This window comes from Anguilla rostrata, chromosome 4 (assembly GCF_018555375.3).
Source record: "Anguilla rostrata isolate EN2019 chromosome 4, ASM1855537v3, whole genome shotgun sequence".
NCBI classification, from domain to species: domain Eukaryota; kingdom Metazoa; phylum Chordata; class Actinopteri; order Anguilliformes; family Anguillidae; genus Anguilla; species Anguilla rostrata.
The window spans coordinates 61,778,603-61,797,652 of record NC_057936.1 but is presented as its reverse complement, the minus strand read 5'-3'; the positions used below and the strand labels follow the sequence as shown (position 1 = coordinate 61,797,652).

General features: G+C 48.7%; 1 protein-coding gene across 1 annotated transcript in view; it reads left to right on the top strand.

Annotated features, from left to right (window-relative positions):
* The first annotated feature begins 1,486 nt into the window (after window positions 1-1,486).
* LOC135253907 (cadherin-12-like) overlaps window positions 1,487-19,050 on the top strand; it is a 139,851-nt gene continuing 122,287 nt past the window's right edge. The window contains exon 1 of the mRNA XM_064333750.1: window positions 1,487-1,803. The gene's annotated coding sequence lies outside the window, so the exon portion shown is untranslated. The remainder of the gene's footprint in view (window positions 1,804-19,050) is intronic.

Below are 19,050 nucleotides of genomic sequence, written 5' to 3'. Positions count from 1 at the left end.
TATTCACAGTGTATTCACACATTTTCTTATGACAGTCGTTACTGTACCTACACTGAGACCTGTGTGCTTACCATCTTCCTTTTTGAATTGAAAATGAAATATATTGCAATATATTGAAATAAATTAGTATCAATGAAGGGATATATAAGAGAAATATATTATTTATTGCCACTAAAATACTGTAATGTACATATATTTTTACAGTATACTGCTGTGAAAGGACATTTATTTAAATCTTTTAGAGCTACAAATAAAGAGAAAAATAAATAAATAATAAAAAGAAAAATCTGAAAGCAGATCACACACATGACAGATGTGGGATGATATCAAGTATGAAGTAACCTTTCCGGTGATCGATGTGTGTCTCACACAGACGCACTGCACGTATGCGCACACACATTATCTCTCTCTCTCTTACACACACACACACGTACACACACACACGCACACTGTTTGAAAAGTTACAGACGGGTGTGAAGGAGCATGCTGCAGATGCCACAGCCTTTGAGCAGAAGGGGTGCAGCAGTGCATTTTGGGAAAAAGGAAGCCATAACCGTAATCATTCATAACATGGAGAAATGTGCATATTCCAAAAGAAAATAGGTCACCAAGTAACCAGGGATTTTTAAAATAAAAAACAGTGTAGCTGTAAATACGTACACTACCGTGTGCGTGTGTGCATGTCTGCACGTGCATGTGTGTGTGCGTGCATGCGCGTGTGTGTGTGTGTGTGTGTTAGGTTAGGAGTTGTGTGTATATATTATACAGCCAGGGTTCATATCTCTTATCAGGGGAAAGTCTTTATATTCACCCATCCCTGTTTTCCCTTCAGCATTTCAACACTGTGGTCTGTCTTTCTCTCTCTCACATACGCACACACACACACACACACGTACGCACACACACACACACACAACCACACACACACTCTCACTGACACACACACACGTACGCACACACCCACACACACACACACACACACATCTGTGAATGCATTAGTCTGGAAGGGGCACCATTCCCAAGGGCCCCTGTCTCTGTGAATTAAAGAGGCCCCCCGGTGGCCATAAAGCCCTGGCCCAGCGCTCGCCTCTCTGTGGGGAGGGGGGTGGGGGGGGGTGGACGCTCCGTTAATCAGCCCGATGAAGACCGCGGCACTCGCGGGGGCTGCGCCGCGGAGCTGTCTCCCCAGTCACAGGTCCCCGAGAGGTAGGAGAGCGAGCGCGCGGGTTAGCCGGGGGAGTCCGGGAGCGCATTCCCCTGCCTCTCCGCTACGCTACGGTACGCTACGCCACGCTACGCTACGCTACGCACCGCTCCGCTCAGACTTCAGAACTGCAGGAGGAGAGAACCTTCACCCCCCCCACCGCCCCCACCCCCTCCTGCCCGGCTCCGCGCTCTCACCCTGCTCCTCTGCCCAGCGCCGGGAGGAGAAGAAAAAAAACAGAGGAGAGAGACAGAGAGAGAGAGAGAGAACAGGGGAGAAAGACTGAGCAAGAGAGGGTGAAAAGGAGGGAGAGAGAGAGTGAGAGAGATAGAACGGGGAGAGAGAAAGAGAGAGAGAGGACAGGGAGAGAGTGAGTGAGTGAGAGAGAGAGAGAGAGAGAGAGAGAGAGGACAGGGAGAGAGCGGGAGAGCAAGTGGTACAGCAGCCAGAGAGAGGGAGGGAGCAGAGAGAAGAGAGGCTGCTTCTGTTAGCTGTGAGCCACGAGCCTCGTGCGCAGGATAGTTTGCCCGTTGCAGTCGCTAGCCGTTTGGATTAAACTGGTTTTCCATTACGTCCGTCCAGAGAGGGATTCGGTCAAGGTAAGCACAGCTTTATGTGACCTCCAGCTTTACGATTCCAGGGGTTTATCTCATCAGAGCGATTTCATGGGGCTGGGAATTGAACAAACTGCGGAGAGTTATTGGGAGAGATCCACGAGTCCGAACCAGGCTGTCGCACACACACACACACACACACACAGACACACACACACACACGCATACACACACACACAGACACCATGATTTATATCACGATATGTCAGGATATCAAACTCCACTGTCTATTTTGTGACTTCTGGGACTGTGAGGTCATTTGACGGAAGAGTTTATTTGCTTCATCGCTGGTCCTGGTTTGTAACAGCTAGAACAGGCTCTCTTTCTTCAAGAGTACTTTGGCTTGTCTTTCTCTTCTTCTCTGGGTCTGTGAACAACTTAATCATTACTCCTCCTTATCAAAGTCTGGCGTTCAGTGCTGAAAAAGCTTCAGCATTGCTTGCACGCAGTAAGTTCAGTGTACAGATTGAAGATCACCTCAAGTGATGTATGTATGTGTGTGTGAGTATCTGGAGTCACGGAAGATTTGGTTCTGTAAATATAAATTATTATATCTGTGTGTCCCCCCTTCTCTTGACTGATGTTGCCATCGGTTACCAGAACAGACAGCAGGGGTCAGGAATCTCCCGTTTTACTTGCGATGCTCTACAGTAGCAGTTTGCGGCTGACGCTCTCATTCTTCGAGCAGGGATAACAGTAAATACGGTACACGGGTGACCGGGCCCAATTAAAGTGGTTTTAACTGATTAGTGCGCACGCAGTTAAAATTGACAGACTGCACAAAGAGGGTTCTTATTCTCTGTGTGTTACCGTGCCGGCTCTCCACAGGGACTGTCAGGTTTGTTTTAGCAGAGCTGAAGAATGGATGGCTGTGGGGTTCTTTACTGCTTCTGGATTGCGCCCCCCCCCCCTCCACCCCCCGGTTGCCGTAATTCATGCCAGAGCAGCCAGATCCGATCTCTCAGTGAAATTGGCTGAGGTTGGCGCGTGTGGTGAATTTTGGTCTGTTGCCTGGGTGACGACCAAACAGCAGCTTTGAGCGAAGCAACTGAAGCATGCCACCCTAACTGAAGTTATTTAAATGCATTATATCAATATGTACATGAATATAAATATATATATTTTTTTTTTTGTAAAAAATATATGTAGTAATAAATCCATAAGCTAAAGATGCAGAGAGATCTAATATCTGAATGCCTTTCACTATCCCCTCTGCGATTGCAAGAGATTGTGTTGGTTTTTCCAGAGTAAATAATCCTCCAATAAGGTGTTAAGTCTGCAAAGAAGAGCGCCTACAAGCCCCCGTCCCCCGCCCCCCCAAATTCAGACTTTCACAAACAGCTCTGCGAGCGGATCACACATTGCAGACTGAGCTCATCAAAAGCAAAGCTCCATTTGAGCATGAAGCAAGGCTCCATTACTGTATCAACATACAATTACAAACAATGCACGCAATGTAGGAAAAAAAATCAATAATTAATTTACGGTGCCTAATATGAAAAAAACATCTTTTCAATCGGCTGTTGCATTTGGTTCGCTGCACAGCTGAATCGCTAAACACCGCGTGTTGATGTTCCACTGGACGAAAGACCAATTAAAGATATGAGAAAACCCAAATGTGTGGGAAAGCAATTTTGGCGAACTTTTGATCACTTTTGAATCGGTGGGCCAGGGGATCCATGCGTGTCTGACCGTGGGCACTGGTATCGATCAGGCAGGAGGAAACGCAGAAATATCAGCGTGAGCGAGCTGGCCGTAGCATAAGGACGGCGGTCACGGAGGGCGGAATGCTCGAGGCAGCCGTCAGACAGGTGACCCCGCCTCCGCTGCGCGAGACCGCCTGCGCCGTGTCGCAAAACGGTGAACGGTCCCGTGAAAAGAAAAGGAAGAAAGAAAAAAAAAAAGAAACGATAGAACAAGATTGTCCTGCGTCTTTCGGTTCTGATCCACTCGGAAGGAGACTGAATGAAATGAGTGGCCCTTTGGGAAAGGGACAGTGACGTTCCTCCCTCCCTCCCCCCTCCCCCTTTGAACATTAAAATTCCACGGGAACGTCTGACCCGGGGTAATGGAGTTACGCCGCGCGGGAAGCGGCTTCAGAAGCCCGAGTGGCTCCCGCCCCCGTCCCGCTCTGCCAGCGGGGCGATCGTCTGAGGCGCGCGTGCCCTCGCCTGCAGCATCACGAGAGCGTTGTGCGCGCGATAAACGGGGAACGCAGGCTGCACACACGAGCTGTTCGGAACTGTGTGATCGCCACGTGTTCGTATGCTAACAATCAATCAGTTTTTTAGTCTTTTTTTTATTTTTATTTTTGTTTTGGACAGAGGGGAAATGGAATGAACATGCAGATGTGCTGGACCTTGAAAGAGAGCCTTTTTATCTCCCCCGGCCCAGAATGCTCCCGGGTTCGAATCCGAGGGCAGATGTGCCGGGGATGTGTCTTAATCGACTGGCGCCGTGACAACGTCCCGCCCTTTTCGGTTAGAGCGTAAGCCCCCCCCCCCCCCGGGTGGCGGTGCCGGCGGCAGATGAGGTGCTGTTCTAAAACGTGTCTGCCTCGGTCGAAGTGCAGGAATTTCGAATTCGACGGGAGCTTTCAAAGTCCCCTTTGAAACGAAGTGGCGGCTTAAATGAACACCGCCGTTAGCACGTTAGCTTACGGGTGAGCGAACTCGGGGGCACGAGGTCAGAAGGGAATTTAAAACTGAAGTTACATTTAAGATGTCCCTTTTAAAACAACCCACTGGCTTAAAATGGGCGAGAGTGTTAGCTCATGGGTGAGCGAACCGGGATAAGAGGTAAAAAGGCGTCCATTCCCAGGTGAGAATCCGCAGTTGCACTACCAACTGACACTTAACCTCAGAACAGGAATATCAACGAAGAAAACAAATAAAAAATTTTAATAAAAACTCAGGCAGGGTAATTAAAACCGGCCTGTGTATGTAAAACAGCCACGCTGTCTGCCGCGTGTCCTCGGCGAATCGGGGGGAGTGTTGTCGGGACACGAAGACATCTGCCGTCACAGCAGAAACGGAGACGCCGCGAGGATTGTGACGGTCCCGCCGAACCTTCAACGCAATGTCAAACCGCCCCTCGCGTCGCCACGGCGACCCGAGCGCTCGTTTCTTTTTAATGACGGCGCGCCGGAGAGCCGTCTCCGCGCTTTTCGACCGCGGCGCGCACCGGGGGGGGGAAAAAAGGGGCCTATTTATAGACGCGCCCCTGCTCTTATTTTCGTAATCGCCGCCCCGGCGACACTCCGGAGAGCGCCCGCTCCGCTCCGCTGTTCCCGGGGAAGGTACGCCTCCCGGAGGAGCTCGGGCGAGACGCGCAGGCCGCCGGATGCGTGAGTCCTCGTGCTCGTCTCCGACTCCTCTGCCTCCCCGCCCAGAGAGAGTCGGCTGGACCTTCTCTCCCTCGCGTGTGTGTGCGTGTGTGTGTGTGTGTGTGCGCTCACCTGTGTGTGTGTGTGTGTGTGTGTGTGTGTGTGTGTGTGTGTGTGTGTGTGTGCATGTGTGAGTACATCTGTTCTATTCTTAGCTGCACCTTGTGAATAGAAGGGTGTTAATGGTGCTGCTGCTCCTGGGTGCTGATCCAGCATGCTGTCGAGGCTCACGTACATACCGTGTGTCATCTGTGCTTGTCTCTAGTTTTAATTCACTGTTCTCAACTTTTTCATCCCCAGTGAAATATTTTACAAGTTTAGTTATCTTTTTAAAGCCTTTTTTGTTCATTTTCTCCCCACATTTTGAAAGCCCTGCTGTACACAGTCAGTGTCCTTGCTGCATCATTTAGAGCGGAACATTCCCCCAGCCATCTCTCCACAGACTACAAGCTGGAAGGGGGGATTGTGTGGGGCGACATGGGGGAAAGTCCCACTGACTGTAACCCTTCCTCTCTGGGAGAACCTACAGGCAGTGGCCAGGCCCAGTCAGCTGGTGTACTGGCCACAGTCAGCCCCAGCACAGTCAGCTTGCAGCACATTCAGCTCCAGCACAGTCACCCCCAGCACAGTCAGCCCCAGCGCATTCATCCCCAGCACAGTCAGCCCCAGCGCATTCATCCCCAGCACAGTCAGCCCCAGCGCATTCATCCCCAGCACAGTCACCCCCAGCGCATTCATCCCCAGCACAGTCAGCTTGCAGCACAGTCAGGCCCAGCGCAGTCAGCACCAGCACATTCAGCTCCAGCACAGTCAGCACCAGCACAGTCTGCCCCAGCACTGTCATCCCCAGCACAGTCAGCTTGCAGCACAGTCAGGCCCAGCGCAGTCAGCACCAGCACAGTCAGCCCCAGAACTGTCACCCCCAGCACAGTCAGCACCAGCACAGCAGCTACAGCACAGTCTGCCCCAGCGCAGTCAGCCCCAGCACAGTCATCCCCAGCACAGTCAGGCCCAGCACAGTCTGCCCCAGCACTGTCACCCCCAGCAGAGTCAGCCCCAGCACAGCAGCTACAGCACTGTCACCCCCAGCACAGTCAGGGTCATCTGCCAGCACAATGTCAAGCAAAGCATGCATGCCTCATTTCCTTGAGTGAGCCACTTTTTCCTGAACCTTTTCGGCACGTGTAAAGTTGTGTAAACACAACGGGTCAAATAGTGCGGCCGTTCTCCCATGCAAGGGGACATGCAATGCCAAAACGTACTGCGAAAAAGCATACGGACAAACCCTATTGGAGTTAACCCCGTTCCAGCTGTTTGAGTTGGTGAGCAGAACAGCGATCTTCCCGAGGGATGTTGGACGACCTCAATATAAAGCCCCCCCCCGCCCCCAATTGAGCATAATGGCCCATAATGCATCTCTGTACCTTCCCACTGTTCTCATTGTTCAGCAATAACAGAGAGCTGAAGCCGAATTATCGCACAACAGACTCCCACTTTCCTGGACCTCCCAACCCGAGGTGTCTCTCCAGACACCCAACATCTGGAGCGGTAAACTGCTCAAATTAACGGGCCGGGTGATGGATGGACCTGCGTCGCAGCCAGATATTGCACCTGTTTCCTCAGAACGACACGGTCGCTCGTTTTCTCTTTTTTTTTCTTTTTTTAGTATTTTTGTATTTTATACTTTGTGAAATGTAATTATAGCCGCCTTCAGAGTATTCTTTTTAGTGGGGAACGTGTTAAAGCTTTGTACTCATTCAAAGATAAACACGTAAAGGATGTAATAGCTTTTTCAGACACTATCCACTTCACTTCTCATTTGGATTTTTTTGAATGTCAAACCTCCCATTCATGCCACCCACTCACACATCACTTAATCATACTCTCACACACACTTACACACAGAGGCACAGACACACACACACACAGACACTTACACATGCACATACACACACACACACACTCACATACACAGACACACACACAGACACTTACAGACACACTCACACACGCAGACACAGACACACACACACACACACAGATACTTACACACACACACACAGAAACACTCTCACATGCACCCCACAACACATCCTTCACACTACACACCTATCTCTCACACCACCACAACACCCACAGATACTCACAACCCACAGAAACACTCCTGCCCACCACATACACACTCTCTCTCTCACACACACACACACAGTAGAAACCGAAAGAGGCTGAACTCTCCCCCTGCTGTTCCACAGTGGGGGCAGCGTCCCCCTCGGTCTGCGCGGGCCCTAAGCCCGCGCCAGGCCGCCGCAGACACACGCAGCTGCGCGCGCAGCGTCCTGCGGGGCCCCCGGGGGCCGGCCCGCCACACTGCGGCCCTGCAGCCGGCGCGAGCTGCGAGCCGGAGGATACTGCGCGGAAGCAGCAGAGCGCGGCTGCAGCTGCGGTTCTGCAGTAATGCGACAGACCTCTCCTGCTGGAGCCCGGGAACACAGCTAATGCCTCAATCACACTCCTCTCTCTCTCCTTCTCTTTCTGCCACTCTCTCTCTCTTGCTCTCTCTCTGCCTCTTTCTCTCATCTCTCTCTCTGCCTCTCTCTTTCTCTATCTGCCTTTCTCTCTCTCTCTCTCTCGCTCTCTCTCTCTCTCTCTTTTTTCTCTCTGCCTCTCTCTCTCTGTCTCTCTCTCTTTCTCTCTGCTTCTCTCACTGCCTCTCTCTCTCTCTCGCTCTCCCCTCTGGCTCCACAGCTTGCTCTCTCTCCTCCCTCTATCTCTCTGGCTCTAACACTTGCTCTCTGTCTCTTTCTCTTTCTCTGCGCCCCCCTCCCCCCCTTCTGGCTCTACAACTTGCTCTCTCTATCCTTCTTGCTCTACCACTTGCGCTATCTTTCGCTCTCTCTCTTTCTCTCACTCACTCACCCCCTTTTCATCTGCAGGCCTTTGTGAAGCATTACTTCAGCTTCTCCTGGATTAGGAGTCCACATCATGGTTCTGTTTATTATGTACTTATACGGTATGCTGATTTATCTGTCTGCTCACATGTTTATTTTATTTATTTATTTTTTTATATTACTCCAGAGAGATCAGCAGTGGCAACAATAAAACATTAAAACATCTCTTTTTGAGCTGTTTGCACACAAACACAGGCAGCGGGAGACTGTGCTGTCTCATGCCACCCCCCCGCCCCCTGCCCCCAAACCCCCCCACCCCCATGACCTGTCTCCCACCTTCTTCCATCTGGAAACTTATGCAAAATTAACATTTTTTTTTTTTTTCATAAATAACAGACGGCGGCATATTTCGGGACCCTGAACAAAAACAGAAATTTTTTTGTCGCGGTTCCTGTGAGGAGCGCGGCGCCTAAATCCCGTTAATCGCCGCGGCGACGACGTGCGCTATCTCCGGCGGCGGGCGCAAACAGAGCTCCCGGTAACGCAAACAATCGGGACGTCGGCGCGCGAGGCCCCTCTCGCAATGCAGATTTATTTCGGGGAGTAACAGACCCAGACAGGTGAATGGGATTGTTTGGGGAGGGAGAGTTAGCCTTAAGAATGGCTTCTGAAGCCGTGCTTTTTATTTTGTGCGCGAGGAAGAGACGATGGTTCCGCTCAGCCGTCGTATTCAAAGCTCAGAGACGTATCGCCTCGACTGATGATCCTTGGCTGAGTCCTGTAACCTTAAACATAACCTCTCGAATCCCATTGGCGATGCCTGAAAGATTTTCTGTCATGCCAATGAATAACTATTAGTTTACTGACCCTGGAGGTGTGGGAGAGGTCTTAATGGTTTCTGGAGATGGGGAGAGTTTCTTCTCATTTTTCAGAGTTGTATTTCTTTCTGCTCTTTTCTGGAACTGGGAGTCACGTAAGCGAGCTCTAGCAGCCGGATGTGTCCGGGAAAACGAACAAATAAATATTAAATATGAAATAAAAACTTTTTCATATACGGCTAGAGTTGCTTGTCGGTAGCCAGGGCAGTACAGGACCAGGGCAGTACAGGGCCAGGGCAGTACAGGGCCAGGACTGTGGATGAGGTCTGGCTGGGAGTTAGGCCTCATCTGTCCAAGGATAAAGGACAGACCCTGGAAGTGGTGCAGAGAGAGCGTGCGTGAGATGTGCGTATGCGGAGCTATGCGTCCACACTTTGTGCTGAGCACGGTTCAGTTAAAGTTCATACAGCCCAATGATTAATGAGGCACAAAAGCCACTCTGCAGACAGCCTTTAGTGGGGAACTGACCCACGCGGAAGATCGCCTTTCTTTTTATCTTCTATCTATTTTATTCATTTTCACACTCATTTCTGCCAAAATCGGAACACCCTGTCACGCTAGCGCTGCATCGGCGCTCTTCGTGACCTTTGAACCGCCGCCTCTGTAGCACGCCGCGGTTCGCGAGCCCGCCTCACGCGGCCCGGGAGCCAATGAGAGACGAGCTTGCGGGCGCCGTCTAAAAGGCCGATTTCCGCAGCGCTAAAGCAAGCTGAGGGTGTATAGAGAACGCCTTTCACAAACTCAAAACTCAGAGCTCCTTTCTGAAGTTTCTGTCGGTTTTGGCCCATAAAAAAAACGAAGCTGTTTGTAGGTCTCGCACTTGGCTAAGATGGAGGCTGGGAACTGGCAGCAGAGGTCAGACCGACACGGCGGTGATGTGCAGTACTGATTCGCTGCGGAGCTCGACTGCTCGTGTCTAGGAGCTAGCGCGAAAGACGTCTGTCACTCAGGGGTGAAAAATAGCAGGATTCACAGAGCACAGTGTCTACCCTGAGAACACTCTGAGCTTCACAGAACCAGGCAGGTGAGAGCTCTGACGAAGACAGACAGACAGCATTTTCAGTAGAGAAGGGGTAGTGAAGGAAAAAAAAAAAATAATATAATAAATAAAATGGAAACGCCAGTGTAAAGTCACCGAACGGAGTTGTTGGAACACTGCTGTTTTCGATTAACTGGGCTTGGCTTTCACTCCCGCTTGAAGTTTGTGGTCGCGCTCATTTGACCTTCGCTAGCTACTTTTGCCTTGTACTGTAAATTAATCCACCCCTCCTCACCCCCACCCCCCCCTCCACCCCCCCTCCTCTCCTTTGTTACCCAATGCTGCTGATGTCCTGCCAACAGAGGTCCATGCTGACATCACCTCAGACACCGTTGCTGGGGAAACAACCTGAAGTTCAGCCGGTCGCCGAAGCTGCCGTCGCACACACACACACACACACACACACACACACACACACACACACACACACACACACACACACACACATATCGCCAGCAGTCAGCCGTCTCGCAAAGTCACCGAGGTCCCCTCCAGCGGCCATGCGTTCCATAATTAATGCCACATCTGCCCTGTCTGCAGTTTATATTTATATACCGGGCCCGGTGCATGCTGGGACACTATTCTCTCAATTACAGGTTAAGTCGCACTGCAGTGTCAGACTTTGATGTATGTACGTGCAGTGCAGTTCATATGGATTTGGACTAAAATGGAGGGGAGGGGGGGTGTATGTATGAAATGCCTATATTTCTTAAAGCCGACTGTCTTCACTATAACCTCGTATTCATTGTTTCGTTTCAAATCCAGTGCGCTTGGATTGCAGAAACAACACAAAGAATTGTGCCACTGTCCAAATTCTTACAGACTGCCCCGTATGCTCTTACTGTCCCTCACCAAGGAGTTTTCTCAATTATTATTTTTTTTTTTTTGCCCCAGATGTGTACCTAGCCAGCAGAAAACAAGCACAGAGGTATGCACAAAGTTTGGCTCACCGCTGCTATCAGGCACATCAGCCCGGGAATGGGATTATGGGATGGCACGTTATTGCCGGTAGATAACGGAGGCATCAGCAGAACCTATGAGACTCACAGGCATGAGTTTCCTTCACCCTTTAAAAACATGAATACATAAATAGCAAATTAAAAAGGAGAAAGTTGCTGGAGGGCGTGTCCTCCCTGCTCCTCTCCGTGAAGTGACAGAGGAATGCCGCCGAGAGGGAGAGAGAAAAGGATGAACACACTGAGGCAACGGGAGCTGCAAAGAGAGGAGACCGTGTGTATTCCACAAACCTACACACACATACACACACCCTCACACACACACACTCATGCACACACACACACATACTGCACACATATGTGCACACAAAGGCAGACACATACACACATGCACACACACACTGGCATACACACATGCACACACAAACACACCACACACAGAGACACACAAACACACACACACACACTGCAATGCATACACCCTACAACTACCACACACACCACGCTCACACATAAACAAAGTGTGTGCTAGTGCTGCCTCGCAACCGCGGGCGGCTCTGATCCTGAAATCCATTCTCGCCTTTATCCAAAGAGCAGATTCAATCCCACAATCCCACGCTCCCGGCGCCTTTCTCTGCGCGCAGTCAAGCGCTCCCGCGCCGAGGCGGCCTCTCGCAAGACGCGGCGCAGACGAAGCGGGATCAGCGAAGACCCGAAGGGCGGCTTAAACGAGCGCCTTCCGCCTCGTCCGCCTCCCCCCCCCCCCGCCCTTTTCTATCTTTTCTACCTCTTTTCCCGTTTCCAGCGCTACCTTTGCGCCACTGTGTGAATACCATTCACATGAACGTCACATTCCTGTTCTTAGCGCTCGCTGTCCCGGCGGCTAGCCTCCCACACACAAGCAGGCGCTGTCGGGCGCCCGAAACATCTACACCTATCGCCGCCGGTGGAGGACAAAGCAGATCTCGGCCGTGCGAACCCGAGCCAGCGGCATGCGACAGGAACGGTTACCAAGGGGACGTTGGCGACGGCAGGAAAGCGCTCGGTTGTCGGTTCGCTTCAAATCCGCTCCAATCCCTTCCTTCATTAACCTTGCTCGTTTTGCCTGTCGTTTAAATCCAGCATAATGAAAAAAAATTAAAAAAAGTTTCGCCTACGTTTATAAATATGCAAAAAAAAATCCAGCTCTGCTTTCTATTCAGTCTTAGAGCATTTTGCTTGTGCATTGTACCAATGCAAGATACATAACCCATTGGCACATTCAAATGCGTGATTTATGTACACAATGAACTGCATTCCCTGTACAGTGCATGTTTCATTTATATAAAAAGTGTCCCACATAAATCACTCTCTATTTAAAAGAACCAGAACTACCTTGTTTGGAGTTCACAATTGAGTGTGGAGCTTCAGCCAAGGTAAATGGGTGGGGCATTATGCTCTGTTTAGGCAGTGCTGGCCCACCCTAGCCCACCTATGCCTACACCAGTGCTTCAGACATCTGGACAAATAATCAAATGGGTTGAGCAGGTAACAGTTGAGGTGATAAACTAGCTGGTAAAGTAGAAAGACCAAATTAAGGAGTGTATAATGTGTCCACCATGCCCAAATTCGCCCAAATATGGAGGCAGCACTGGCACAGCCTCTGTTTGATGCCCGACCATCGGACACATCCGCACAACGCCTTCTATTGCATTTCTTGTTATTAATTTAAAAGTTTGCATAAAAGGGATAATTAAAGACAGTACAATAAAATAAAAAATCCATCGCTGTGTACACACGGTATAAATAAAACATCGTTTTTTTTTTTTCCTTATGCAGAAATTCATATTTAATATCATGAGGAAATAACAGAAAATCAAAGGCCATGCATATTAATGGTTTACAATTCGTCTTCAGAAGGAACATTCACTTGTGGCCGGAGCAGAGTTCTCTGTGCCTGAGGGCGAGACTGGATCAATTTGCTCCACGGGGTAATTAAAAGCGGAGGGAGAACCGCTTGAGAAGGGGACATTTCGGGGGCGGGCCGGGCTTCCCGCCAACCCTAATATTGACGGACGGACCGGCAGCCATCGGCTGTGCGGGGTTTTGGGAAAATAACGTGATTGGTAGTCATGGGGGGTGCGCTGCACCCCTGCTGGATCCCTCCACATTATTACTTAGCAGATTGCAAGTAACAGTGCAGCCGCTTGCTGCAGTTGCATCGTCACTTAATTTTGCTGGTGGGCTTATAGCATAAATACAGTGAATAAACAGGCAACGTCATATTTAATCATTACATGCAGATGATATCATATTTAAGAATGATTTTACTGTAGCCTCACACACACACACGCACACACACACACACACACACACACACACACACACACACACACACACCAGATATCAAAGTTGTTGGACTGTTCTAGCAGGTTGTTGTTATGCTACAGGTCAGGCGTTTCTAACCCTGGTCCAGGAGGGACGCAGAGTCTGTTGCTTTCCATTGTTACTCAGCATTTAATTGATCAATTAAAGCAATTTATTACCCACTGAACTCATCTCAGGTTTCTTAGGTATAAATTGATTAATTAAACTTGTTTTAATGTGAAAACTAAAACCAGCAGACCCTGTGGCTCTCAACAAAAAAAACAGAAAAGCAATCAGGTTAAAATGAGCTGTGACCTAAGTGACTGTCTAGCTGACCTAAAAGGTACTGTAGCTATTTTGTTTCTGTGTGAGTATACGTGCCCCTGTGTATGTGTGTGTGTGTATGCGCGTATGTGTGTGTTTGCGTATGTGCGTAACCGTGTGTGTATACCCATGTGTGTTGGTATGTGTACACTCATATGTGTGTGTGTGTGTATGTGTGTGTACCCGTGTGCCTGTGCGTGTGTGTATGTGCGTACTTGTGAGTGTGTGTGTACCCGTGTGTTTGTGTGTGTGTGTTCACCCGTGTGCTGAGGAGGGCAGTGATATGGAGACTCCTTACAGAAAATGGGAGATCTAAATGACTGTGATAGATGCCAGACGGAGGCCAGGTCTTTTATATAGAAAGCTGCTGTTATCAGACCTCATGTGAACAGTCCAAACGGCTAGCCTGAAGAAACCTGACAGATCTATTTCTGATCACTTATAGCTGGAAACGCTCAACTGCTGTGGTGAGCTGGTGCAGATAAATGGTCTGTTCTCTCCATTAAACCCCCTTATGTTTCTCATAAGCGCCTATACCCACTTATTTCTGGTCAGGGTCACGGGAGGGCGCTGGAGCCTATCCCAGCATGCACTGAGCAAGTTGCAGGAAGACCAGTTTTCCAGTAAATCACAGTCTCCTAAGCATCTAGTCTTCGGTTTTGTTTTACAGCTTATTCAGTATTTTTTTGTTGTTTTGGCAATGATCCTGCATAGCCCCATTCATATGCAGTGAATAGCACTACATAAACATTCATATAATGTCATGTCAGTGACTACAAGAAGGAATACAGTGTGTCATATCACCATTGATGCAGAAAGTGACAGTACCATGACATACTAAGAAGTGACACACTATGTGCTTATTTTCAGTTTTTGACATACGTACTGAATGGCTATGTATTTATGGTGATGACGCTGTATAGCATGTAGGAGTTACTGTATGTGGCCCTTATGAAGGAGCACTCATAGAACGTGGTGCTGTGATTTATAACCCTCGTCACCCATGTCTCTGTCCTCATAAGTGCTGAATGACCACGTGTTGTCGGTGATGATGTTGTGTAGCATGTAGGACAGAGTTACTGCATGTAGCCCACTCATAGAGCGTCGTGCTGTGATTTATAACCCGCGTTACCGACGTCTCTCTCTCTGCACAGAGCTGGACGCCGAAGGCCGCCGTCGCCAGGCCGACCGCGCGTTTCCCGGCCGACGCGCAGCGAGCTCGTTCGTGTCGTTCGGGGGTCAAGTGCACGGGCGCTTTCGCACGGACGCGCCGGTCCGTCTGTCCTCGGCCGTCTCCCGAGGATTTCCCGCGGTCTCCACGGTGACACACGCGCATGCATCGATCCCTCGGCGAACCCCAGAGAAAAAAAAAAAGGGGGGGTTTGGGGGGAACGGGACGCAAGGGTGCCGGTCACCTCCACCGGTACTTTTGGGCACGCAGGTGGCTTACTCAAGAAGGGATCACATTAGACAGTTAACAAAGGGCAGGGGGTCTGAGGGCATATTGCGTTTCATTCATGAACGGTGAGCTGGAGGCTCAGCCAGGAATCACTTCGTTTGGGAGTGGTGACATCATTTCGTGGATAAGCTTGCGCATCTGATCCTTGTAGTTTAGATCAAAGCAATTTGCAACCGCCAAAAAGCTCCGTCTCTCTCTTTCTCTCTCTCATAGCTATATGCGGGCACACTGTATGAAAATCCTGAGGCTTCTGGTGTTGATATGTGATAATATAATGAATGTTTTCAATCGTGTGTAATTTCATTCTTTGAGGTCACCAAAGTTTTTTTGATCTCCCAGAAGAAAAGCCAAACTTCCCCTAAAATTAGGAAAGGATTAATTTATATAATAATTTCTTCCATTGATGATAATTGGGTTTTTTTTTCCCCCCACTAACACATCTCAATTAACGGCTATTTATTTTGTCAGAACCTCTTTGGGTAGATAAGTCGAATACATCGCACCAAAGTTTATTGATCACTGCTTGCAAAGACTCCCTTTGAAATGTGTTCTATCTTTCATTTATATGGCTGTCCGTCACTCATTTCGCTGCTCATCTGTTGGACCGGTAATAATTTAAGGCTCTACTCCTGCAGAGCTCTCACAGAAGAACAGTGCGAAAAAAACAACAACAAAAAAAAAAACAAATGCCACAGCATATTAGATTTAAAAAAGAAATGAAAAAGACACATTTGATTGATTGGAAAAGGTGACCTTTCAGAGTGCAGCGATCGAAGCTCCTGCCCGATGCGGCGAAGCCAAGGAAAGCCAAACGACGCGAGCAGCACAATTAAACCAGCGTCCTGTCACTTACAGTTCAGTTCCACTGAAATCTATTACCGAGAGGCGAGCAGCAGAGAGCAGAGAGTTCCAGTGTTCCCGGGGAAACACATCACAGACAAAGGCACAAGGACACAGGCATTGTGTTTATTTATTTTATTTTATTTTTTAAATAAATAAATTATTTTTTTAAATGTCCTTTATCTCAGGAGAGACAGGTAAAAAATGTCAGCCAGCATATAGGAAATAATAATAATAATAATAATAATAATAATAATAATAATAGTTGTTGTTGTTATTATTATTATTATGATTATTATTATTAGTATTATTATTCGGGAGGCAGGGGATTTAGCAGTTACTCAGTATCTTGCCCGGTACTCCTAAATCACTCTGACGGGGAAGGGCGATGTTTGTATGCCGCACCCTGTCCCCAAACAGACCTCCCACCTCCTGGGTGGGAGGGCTTCAGAGCTTCACAGAATCCATCAACTCAAGCGGTGATAAAACATTGCGGTCCTCCAGCAGAATGGAGCCAGAAATCATTCTGACGCACCCTGCTTCTCGGACCCAGCCCCTCCCCGCTGAGTTCTCCCCATGGCTGGGTCATCTTCACTCCCTCATGGAGCACGTCACCCATACGATTACGGTGGGGTGGAGGGTGCAAGGGGGTGGGATGTCTAACCCACGTTTTTTTTTTTTTTTTTTCTTTTCAGTATTCTAAGTCAGTGTTCTAGAACTCCACTGCTTCTGATTACCAGCAGCGACTGTGACATCAGCGTTAGAATGTTCGGTTAAGAGCGCTGTGATCGCGTATTTGTGATCTCGCACCTTAAAGGGTCAATGCGTTCTTTTGTAACGGGGTAGAGAGAGCTGCGGTTAGTCTGGTCTTCCGCCTCAAGGCTGATCAATGCTGTGAAATTGTAATGCTGCATCAAGGTTCACTCAGGGAGGGGGGGGGGGTGGGGGGGGGAGGGATTACCGCTAATCCCCTTTAAAAGATCGAATAAGTAACATTCCGAAGGCACCTGGAGGAGAGTTTTCAGTTTGAGGTCTTTTCTTTTTTTCTTTTTTTTTGTTTTGCCCTTAATGCGAGTTTATTGGGTAGAGGCTACCTGCTGTCTAACGAAGAACAACTGGTAGTAAGATAAAGGTATTACTTTTCCCAAGGACGTCAGCTTCCTGGTGCTCAAGACCACGCTTCGGCTAAAAGAAAAGTTTAGTAAATGACTAAATTGAAAACAGTATAACAGCAGGCTTGACACAGTGCTGGATTGTCTTTGGCTCATAGATCTCAAATCCTGTTGCTGTAGATACGCAAGAAATGCTGTGATTCATTCTCATTCATCTCACAGTTGCTCAATTAAAGCAGATTTTACATCTACCTCGCCCGGTTCCTTGGGTCTGAATTGGTTGGTTACTAGGTTTTGGCTGTTACTGAAAACTAGCCAGCTGTGCGGCTTTCCAGTACCGGAGTTAGGGGATCCCTGTTGTGCTCGCTAGCGAAAATGACAGGCTCAGACAGAGCCCCGATAGGCCGATCACGACACAAAATGAGCTCATGTTCTTTTGTTTTCCAGAGAACGTGGGGCACAGAGAGAGAGAGAGGAGAGAGAGAGAGAGAGAGAGAAGAGAGGAGAGAGAGAAAGAGAGAGAGAGAGAAGAGAGACAGTTCAGCAGAGGCAGGGGTGTAATGCCGACAGGTGCGCTGGTGCCGCGCTCCTCGGGTTGTTTGTCTTGTTAATCTGTGTTTCGGCCGGCTCCTGATGGACCCGTAAAAAGTTCCAGACGAGTACGGCGAGCCGTATTTATCTTTCTTTCTCTCTTTCTCTTTTCCTTCTTACTTTTCCTGATGAAGTGGAACCCCAAGGGTTGGGAGGGGGTTGGGGTGATTCTGGTCAGTGCCACGTTTGGACTGAACCCAGGGAAAAGACCAGGTGTTCTGCTTCGACAGACATCATCTTGGCCTGTGAGCCTGCTGGGAGGTGGTGGGTGGTGAGAGAGAGAGAGAAACGGGGGGTGGGGGCGTTCCAGTGGTGGCAGAAAACAATTTTGAGCCAATTGTTCCAGCCAGGCCGGACAGCTCAATATGCCACGCCCCTGCTGCTCTGCAGAGACACAGCCTAATCCGTCTCCATGGCACCACGTCAAAAAAAAAACCCAGACACACAATCCTCACGCTTCGGTTCCAACACCGTAACTGGGCCCGCTCCTGTAAACACTGCTCTTTCTCATTTATTTATTTATTTACTTCATTGTCAATGCAGACAAAGTGGGTAATAGGTAGATCATATATATACATAGACTTGCAGGGAGGACAAAAAAAAACAAAACAAAAAAAGAGATCTGGATGATGCTCAAGTTCTTGGCAGAGTATCGCTATTTCACCATTGAGAAAGGCACTTAACCTGAATTGCTTTAGCGAAAAACGCCCATCTGCATAGACTGGCGATGTGCAAGCGGTGAGTCTCTTCTCGTCCGACGTGGCTGCCAACCAAATTAGCGATTTGAGTCCGATGTTGGCATCGTTGCAAAGCCACACACGGATATTGCCTATTACACGCAGAGCAGTTTCAAACCATTACGGTTTTTTTTTTTTTTTCTCAGACATTTATGCCGTCGCTGTACTTGTGCCATTTCAGGACTGTTCTTTGTTTCAGCAATTGAGAATCCACAATTCGATTAGGTCCAGTCATTCAGAAGGGAAAAGGGCTTCTTGCTGTTATGAGCAAGAGAGAGCTGGAACGTCTAGCCTTCAATTAACATAACGGGAATAACAGTATAATAAAGTAACAATCCAACAATATAATAAAGAATCCAACTACCCTGTTACACGGCAGTTACTTATAAGTTGCACTAGCAATGCAGCCAAGGAAAAATATTCACATGAATACTGTTTATTTTCATTATTATTATTTTTTTTTATGAACTCACACCTAACACATTTGGCTGCTTCCAAATGATGTCCGACTTGTGGTCTGTGTGAGCTTCGAGTTTCCCACCAGAAAATTCCACATGAACACCATGTCATGTCACACGATAAATTCTCAATGCGACATAAATTGGCCAAGACATAAATTTTCTTTCAGTTGTCCGACCATTAAGCAATGCTTCCACACGAGCAAGTCGGTTGGCCGT